Below are 7,500 nucleotides of genomic sequence, written 5' to 3' on the forward strand. Positions count from 1 at the left end.
AATGGCGCCTAAATTGGAATAACAATATTTTATGTAATGTTTAAAAAACGAGCAGCAGTGTTTTATCGGGGTTTAAAAGCACGAGGCGTAGCCGAGTGTTTTTAGACCCGATAAAACACGTGCTGCGAGTTTTTTGAACATTGCCATTTATGCAAAGGATCTATTTCAAGTGACGTAAAGTAGTATTGGATCTTTAAACAAAATATACCCTTATGAACTCAAGAATGGAACGTTAATTCGATAAACAACACAAGCGGTGAAAAATGAATATCTGAAATCTTAAAAGCGACGAATAATGGACTTTGATAACAATTGCATCTTTCGCCGTCGGATGTCAAAGTGAGCTTTGTTTCTAATATTTTATTAACGGTGATGTCACGTACAACACTGAAACCAAATGGCAAATTTTGTGGTAGCTTTGTCTGGTTGGATACTCATTGAAGGAATCAAACGCCTTGAATGATATAATAGCATGTGCTGTTGTCCGGCTATTTATATTTAAGCTTATTCTGTACTCAGCTCTGCACAGTCTTTAAGTGAAAAAATTATTGGAAATGTGACAGTCAAGAATTATTTGAAAGGAAGCTTGTTGTCTATTTTGTGCTTCATTATTCAAGGAAAAAGTTCTTCTTCAAAAAAGGGTTTCATCCTGAACTCCGGTGAGAAATTTATTTAGTTGCGTATATCGCTTTTGACACGGATTATGTTTCTTGTTTGCACTCACGCAATGAAATAGGAAGACTTTTTTGCCTCTAATAGCAAATAGGGTCACCTCGCAGCTCTTACAAGGTCTCACCTGATTGGAGACCACCCTTGAGGTTTAACAAAAGAACAAATAACAGAAACAGTGGACCCTAGGCCTAAAACAAAAGGGACATTGTTTCTGTTACCCCAGGCCTAAAACAAAAGGGCCATTGTTTCTGTTATTCGTTACTTTGTTAAACCTCAAGGGTGGTCTCCAATCAGGTGAGATCTTGTAGGAGCTGCGAGGCTACCGAGCAAATATGTTGTTGGTTTCAAAAAAAAATTTTCGGTGGAAAAGTTTTTGTGAGATTCATCGTGTTGTGTAATATTCGAGCTTAACTAATCTGCATCCGCGGGATGAAATTTGATACGCGAGCAGTTTTCATGATAAAGATGACAGAATTTTCAGACGTGTTCCTTCTGGCAAATGATTAATAGGTAGCCACAGTTTTTAACGTCAGAAAAATATTTGTTTAGTCATTCTAGTGTGAAATGAACTTAATTTGGGAAGCCCACAATATTTCTTTAAGCTCATCTATTGCCCATTTAGGTAAATTTTTACGTTCTTGACAAAATTTAATTAATTTTAATTATTCTAAAAACTAGTTTACCTAAATTGTAGAAATGCTGCCGAAGGGAAGGCTCGTGCCCCCAACTGGACCTCTTTCTGGACCCCATTCGAGACACCGTGACGTCATCAAATTCTAAAATCAAAATCGCAAGGTCTTTTGAAAGTTTCGAGTTCCGTGACGTCTTTCGTTTCGAAAATACAGCATCTTGAATTTCCGAGTTGTCACCTTGCGTGACACCACGATACAAGGCTATTTGGTTGGAAAAAAATGTCCATCCCGATGAATCTCAGCAGTTTGAGCCTTTTAGTACATTAGGAGATGTGTTCGTACTCACGTACTTTACCTCATGAGTGAGAAGTAAGCGCTTTCATTGCAAAGTGAACTCCAGATGTTTTCGTTGAATACCGGCCGCTATAAAGTTGCGTTAAACGCTTTGACAAATTAACCCAGAAACAGCCTTGCATACGGAACCCGCGCCCGCAGTGCGCGCGGCAGTCAAAACCGTGCTATCCTGTCAATCATTCGCCCTTTCACCGGAAACAGGGCATTTCGGTTTTTGTCGATCTATCCATCCCGTCGAAACGACGCTACCAAAGTGTTTATTCGCGAAGTCAGTACAACTAAATACATTATCAATAATTATGGTTTTGCCGTCTTCTTACACTTGATTCGAAAATGCCAGCCTGAATTCGTCTTAGAATAGTTAGAAAAAGCACAAATAACAGCCAAAGCACAACAGCTTACTTTCGAATTCTGCTCGCCGACAACCCAAGTTTGTTGACAAAAAAACGCCACAAAATGTTTTAAATGGTTTTCTGGCCCTCTATTAATAGCGTTGACGTGAATTTTAAATGGGGTATCGGGAAAGAAAAATTGTCAAGCTGATATGTGTCTCGTGTAAACATACATTTTCAAGTTGCAAAAATTTGTATAAGCACTACAAACCTTTTACTGACCATTACTCGAAGGAACTCTCTTTATAAGCTGCAAGGAAGCCGCTGATGAATTTTGCACAAAAACCTCGGCCCCTAACAACGGAAAGCCAGACTTGGAAAGTTTTTTTAGCGGAAGGCTCACTAAGGAAGAGCTTCTAGAGCTTGCCCTCCCGCAGGTCGCCAGATAGGTGCAAACAAGCTGATTCATTTCCGAAAAGATAAGATCTAGAAGGTGCAGTCAAATTTTGTTTCTTGTATTGTTTGAAAATTTATTCAAAACTTTTCCCTCACTCCCAAATAAGAACTTGCTCTGTCTTGCAATTCTACAGTGAATTACTATTAGGCCAATACGAGAATCAACATCAAAGAGGCACTCCCAGGGGTTTGGGGGAAGAAGAGAACATGGCTTATTTGATCTGGAGAACAGAGTAACAATATCAAAATATTTTAGGGAACAAGGGAAGAAAACCAATATTTAAATTTTAGGGATAAAAAAGCTGGGAACACGTTTGAAAGTAATTTGGGGAACAAGGAAACACAAGCAAATATTTAAAGGGAACAAGGACCCCTCTCCCCAAGGAGGGCCTCATTAAATGTTCTGCCCCTTTAATCCAACAGCTCCAACAGCTCCAACAATTTTTGAATGACCGACACGAAAAGAAGACTCTCTTAGAGAAATAAATTATTTATAATAACACTTTAGCATGCGAAACAATGCTCAGATGCTTACGAGCACCCTCGAGCCCGTGTTTGTAAAAAAGCACCATGAGGTATTCCTTGCAGCTGGTTTAGGCATTGTTTCATCTTTCAACATTGGGCAAAACCAAATCAACTCCATTCCCAGAGGGCACTGGGGAAAGAAGCTAGAAGAAAATACTAGCCTTAATCCAATTCTCCCAAGGCAATCTTTAAAGAATAAGATTATTGAAGGAACACTTTTGAGTGCCAACCCTAAGTCTTTTAAAACAAGTGCAAACAATATTAATGGTCTATAAATTCACAAAATGTCTCATATTCAATTAGATTTGGCCGCAATATTCCTTAAAACTATACAGAACTATTTACCATAAAATGTGGAACATTTCCTGCCTATCTAAATATGCCACAAAAGGGCTCCAAAAAGCAACCAGTTAAGTTTTTAGATAAAGATAGTGTCTCTATGGAGATCTGACACAATACCTAAAAATTAAATAATTTGATGCGATGAAGACATTGAATGTACAAGCAATAAACAAACTGCAGCAATGTATTTTAGGTTCATAAAGTGGGGATTTAAAAAACAATTCCTCAACTGATGTTTCAATATGCATTTAAATTAATTTTCTATCAACATGTCAAGGGACTGACTTTTCAGCGTCTATTCAATGGTATTGATTTACGTTTCCATGATAAGTTTGAAAGTCAATCTGGCAACCACAGTGCCTTATGAAATGGGAAATAACTCTATCAAATCCTTTAAACTAACATTTTACAAGGGACACCATTGTTCATGCCCTGCAAAGAACAAAGAATAAATTGAAAGGAGAGTTGGTCCGGAGTTTATCCACAATGGACAGTTAGTGGCTGCATTCACCAATGTAGAGAACAAACACATCAAGTTTCTTCTCAAGCAACCAAGTATTCAAGGAGCTATTCAATTTCCAAAGAACACTATGGTAGTGTACCAGTACCTGGGTGAATTCGCGTACCTGGCCTGAAAATGAAACTTGTGGAGCCAAACAACTTGTTGAGCTTAGTACTTAAACTGGGGAGATAATTATGTCTACAAGTATTGTCTATTCAACCAACAGTTTCTCCTAATTTTGTGTACCATTCACTTGTTGGCCATAAATCGCTAATTCAAGTACAGATTCAAGTCCTTTCAAATCATCAAAGTTACTTTGCACCACCAGGAACAAACGAAAAAATACAAGCACTGAAGAACAAACTGCTCAAGAATGCACGACTCCTTTTGAAACAGCAGAACAGGATCCTCGAGTCACTAAAAAAGTGCTGCATGCTACGTATAGATGTTAGCAGAACGATTGAAAAGAAAACTCCACTCTAGATCTGATAGACGTTGGTCGTGCAAGACTCGCCAAGCAAGTGGAACACCCAACAGGATTGTTCGTTGTTTGGCACAGCAAATGAACGAATAAATTGTTCCCCTCACTATTAAGTTCCAACCAGATAACACCAATCTTGTCCAAATACAATAACAATTTTTTCGAATTCGGCAGCAGGCAAGCTCATCACAAGCCATCGAAGTTGGCATAAAGCAGCATAGCGCTTCACCTGAAGTTCGATCATGGTGGACACAAACAAGGGGTGAAAGAACTTCCTAAGGTGAGACGACCAAATGTGATTGACCCAACACTCGTTAGAGCGGCTCAGTTATCGGACATCAAACTGCTGAAGAAACCAAGGGATTTCGTCGTAAAAATGTTCACTCAGCAACGTTTTCTTCTTCTACAGAATAAAGTTCAAAAGCGATCCTGGTTGTTAATCTCATGCTAGCCCAATCCATAAACTGGATAAAGAGGATTGGCAAATTGATTGTCAGAACAATGCGTCATTTCTGTCTAGCTGAGTTCAAAGAAGCGACAGCCAAGAGAGTCACAAGGGAAGACTGAGCGAATGTCCACATATCTAACCAATCAGAATGTAAACAATTGGCGTGACGTCGGATAGCACAGTTTTTCCCGCTCGCTGAATTCTGATTGGTCAGTTTAAATTTCAGTAGCTCTCGCCGTATGCAAGGAGTGTACCGCACAGACCTGAGAATTGAAGATGTAGTTAAAAGATTTGTTTCCTTCAACATTCCAAGTTCTTGGCCTTTTTCATTTAACGATTTCAAATTTATTTTCTTGTTGCGTGACAGTGTAAACGATACGAGAAGCGAATTGAAAAACATAGTATCATACCGCGCTTCTTAACTTCTCCATTTGCGCATAACCACAACTCCTTGCGCCTTTGACCACAATCCCTTGAGTTTCGAAGAAAATTAGGTTCTCCCGATCGGAGAACTGCCTCGTTCGTTCGCTCTAGGCTCACCCACTGCGGCAGCAATAAATGGCGTTTCGTTTCTGGACTGATAATTTGTTGGGGTGTTCGGGAATGAGGAGGACAAACACTTACATTAGGGAACCCAGTTAACGCTCACGAAGCGTCTAGTTATTGTTTTAAGAGTAGCTTCTTGCTTGTAAATAATTGTTGCCTAAAATGTAGTTTTTTTGCGATCTGAGTGTGAAACGTTGCTATCCTATAATGTCTCGCCCAGTCTCTCCATTGAACACCTCGTGTTGTGCAGACTCATAAGGCTAGCCATCTTACTCCATTTGGCAGCTCCAAAAATGGCCGACAAGAATTGCTAAGAATAAAGACCTTTTAGAATAGACATTTTAGATCCGTGAGAAATAATAGTTTCAGCGTGAGAGCGTAAAATTGCATTCGTTTGCGTGAGTCACACGCTCAATGCGTGAGACTTGAGAGCTTTGCCTACCAATACAGTTCAGGATATTCAGCTCAGTTGGCTACAGCGTCGCACCGGAATCGCAAGGTCATGGGTTCAAACCCCGTTGAAGTCGGACCAGGCCGTCAGGGGTAGACCTCGATGAGTTCTAAATCTGAGCCTGCGATATGGTCACGTGATACTGGTCACATTGGCATACAAGGTATACAAGGTATTACGCAGACCAAAACCAAATTTTCTTGCACATAGTACCTCATTTTCTTACCCATGGGGATCCGCGCGCGCGGAACTCCGCTTTTTTCATAAACAAGGCCCAACCGAGGGTAAAACAAAGCAAACAAGAACAGGTGGAAGTTTTCTTAGTGTTTTCAATGCTATTTCACTGTTAAGAACCACAACAAGAAAAAAGGTAGAGATTTCCCATTATGATGATGGAAGTTGCGAAACTTTGAGTGAAAAGACGTTAAATTATGTATAAAACATTTTAAAATTAAATTGGAGAGCATATTTGTTGGTGCTCTTTTCCGCTGCAATTGCACTAAAAGAGCAACGTGACTAAGGCCCTAGCCAAGTTAATAAACGCAAAGCATGCAGTTGTAATAATCGTGAAATTTACCTAGAGGATATACCAAGCTAGGCTTTTATTTAATTTTGTCCGGACAGAGTTGATATGTGTTTCTCCTCTTCTTGTCACACTTTTCATGTTTCCGTGTTGAAATCTCGTCTTTATGCAACTTACATAACCTGAAAAAAACTCAGGAAGAATAAAATTGAAACTATTGCATCTGTTAAATATGTGAATCACACAAGGAGTATTTCTTTGACTTTCCGTCCTTCAACTGTTATAGTTTTTCTGATTTGTCTCGTAATAATTGCGAAAACTTGTGAATAACTTGTAAATACTGTTAAGGCCTGTTTAAACAGTTTCAACATTTGCTTCAACATGCATTCAACACTTTGTTGAACCAACAAATTGTTTAAGATGGTAAAATTCTTGTTAGAATCATTGGAGATATGTCTAGAATTGCACTCAACAACAAAAATGGCAAAAAAGAGACAATGTTGGCAAATTTGGCAATTATGGCGAAAATTAATGACAATTTTGCCACAATCGCCAATAAGGCAAAACACAAAGCAATGAAGGGGGCCATCAAAATAATCGAAATGTGAGCTAAGGAGACCTTTCTAGTCCTTAATAAAAAGAACGAACGATACACAATATGATGTTTGTCTACGGCACTAATAGATAAATGTACTGAGGTGCAACACATTGAATTCATCCGCTCGCCATTTGGTAAATGTCAATTTCGCCAATCGTTGGCCAAGTAACAGCATAACCTGCATGACACAGGTCACATTTAAATTTATAAACAAGGGATTGTTGGTTCACTTCGCGGAGTTTCAGATGTTGTTTGATCGTGTGGCTGACAAACGTGGGCTGGACGGTTACTGGAATCTTCCGGCTCAGATCTTTGAGTTGTGCTCGAGCAATATCGACTTAAGCCTGGTCTTTAAATGGAAGAACAACGCAAACAGGATCTAATTCATTGTATTCATTGTTAAACAGCTGGTAACGCGAGAACAGGATGATCAGAAGCTTTGACTGCAATAAAGCGGGAGATGGTGGAATTAGTTAACCTGTCTAGGTAACTCAGTCGACGAAACACCAATTTACTTCTTTGTTTTATATTTATAGTTATGCAAATGTTTATCTTCACTTTTACCTTAGAAAAAACCGAAGTTCGGTTGACACGTTTTGTCTTTTTACCGTTAGTTTTTACTGCAAATTGTTTAAGAA

At 39.1% G+C, this 7,500-nt stretch overlaps 1 protein-coding gene across 1 annotated transcript in view; it reads left to right on the top strand.

Moving 5' to 3' along the window:
• The window catches only part of LOC138056411 (uncharacterized), a 98,587-nt gene that overhangs the window by 12,239 nt on the left and 78,848 nt on the right, over positions 1-7,500 (top strand). The window lies entirely within an intron of this gene.

This window comes from Montipora capricornis, chromosome 7, assembly GCF_036669925.1.
Source record: "Montipora capricornis isolate CH-2021 chromosome 7, ASM3666992v2, whole genome shotgun sequence".
Taxonomy (NCBI): Eukaryota; Metazoa; Cnidaria; class Anthozoa; order Scleractinia; family Acroporidae; genus Montipora; species Montipora capricornis.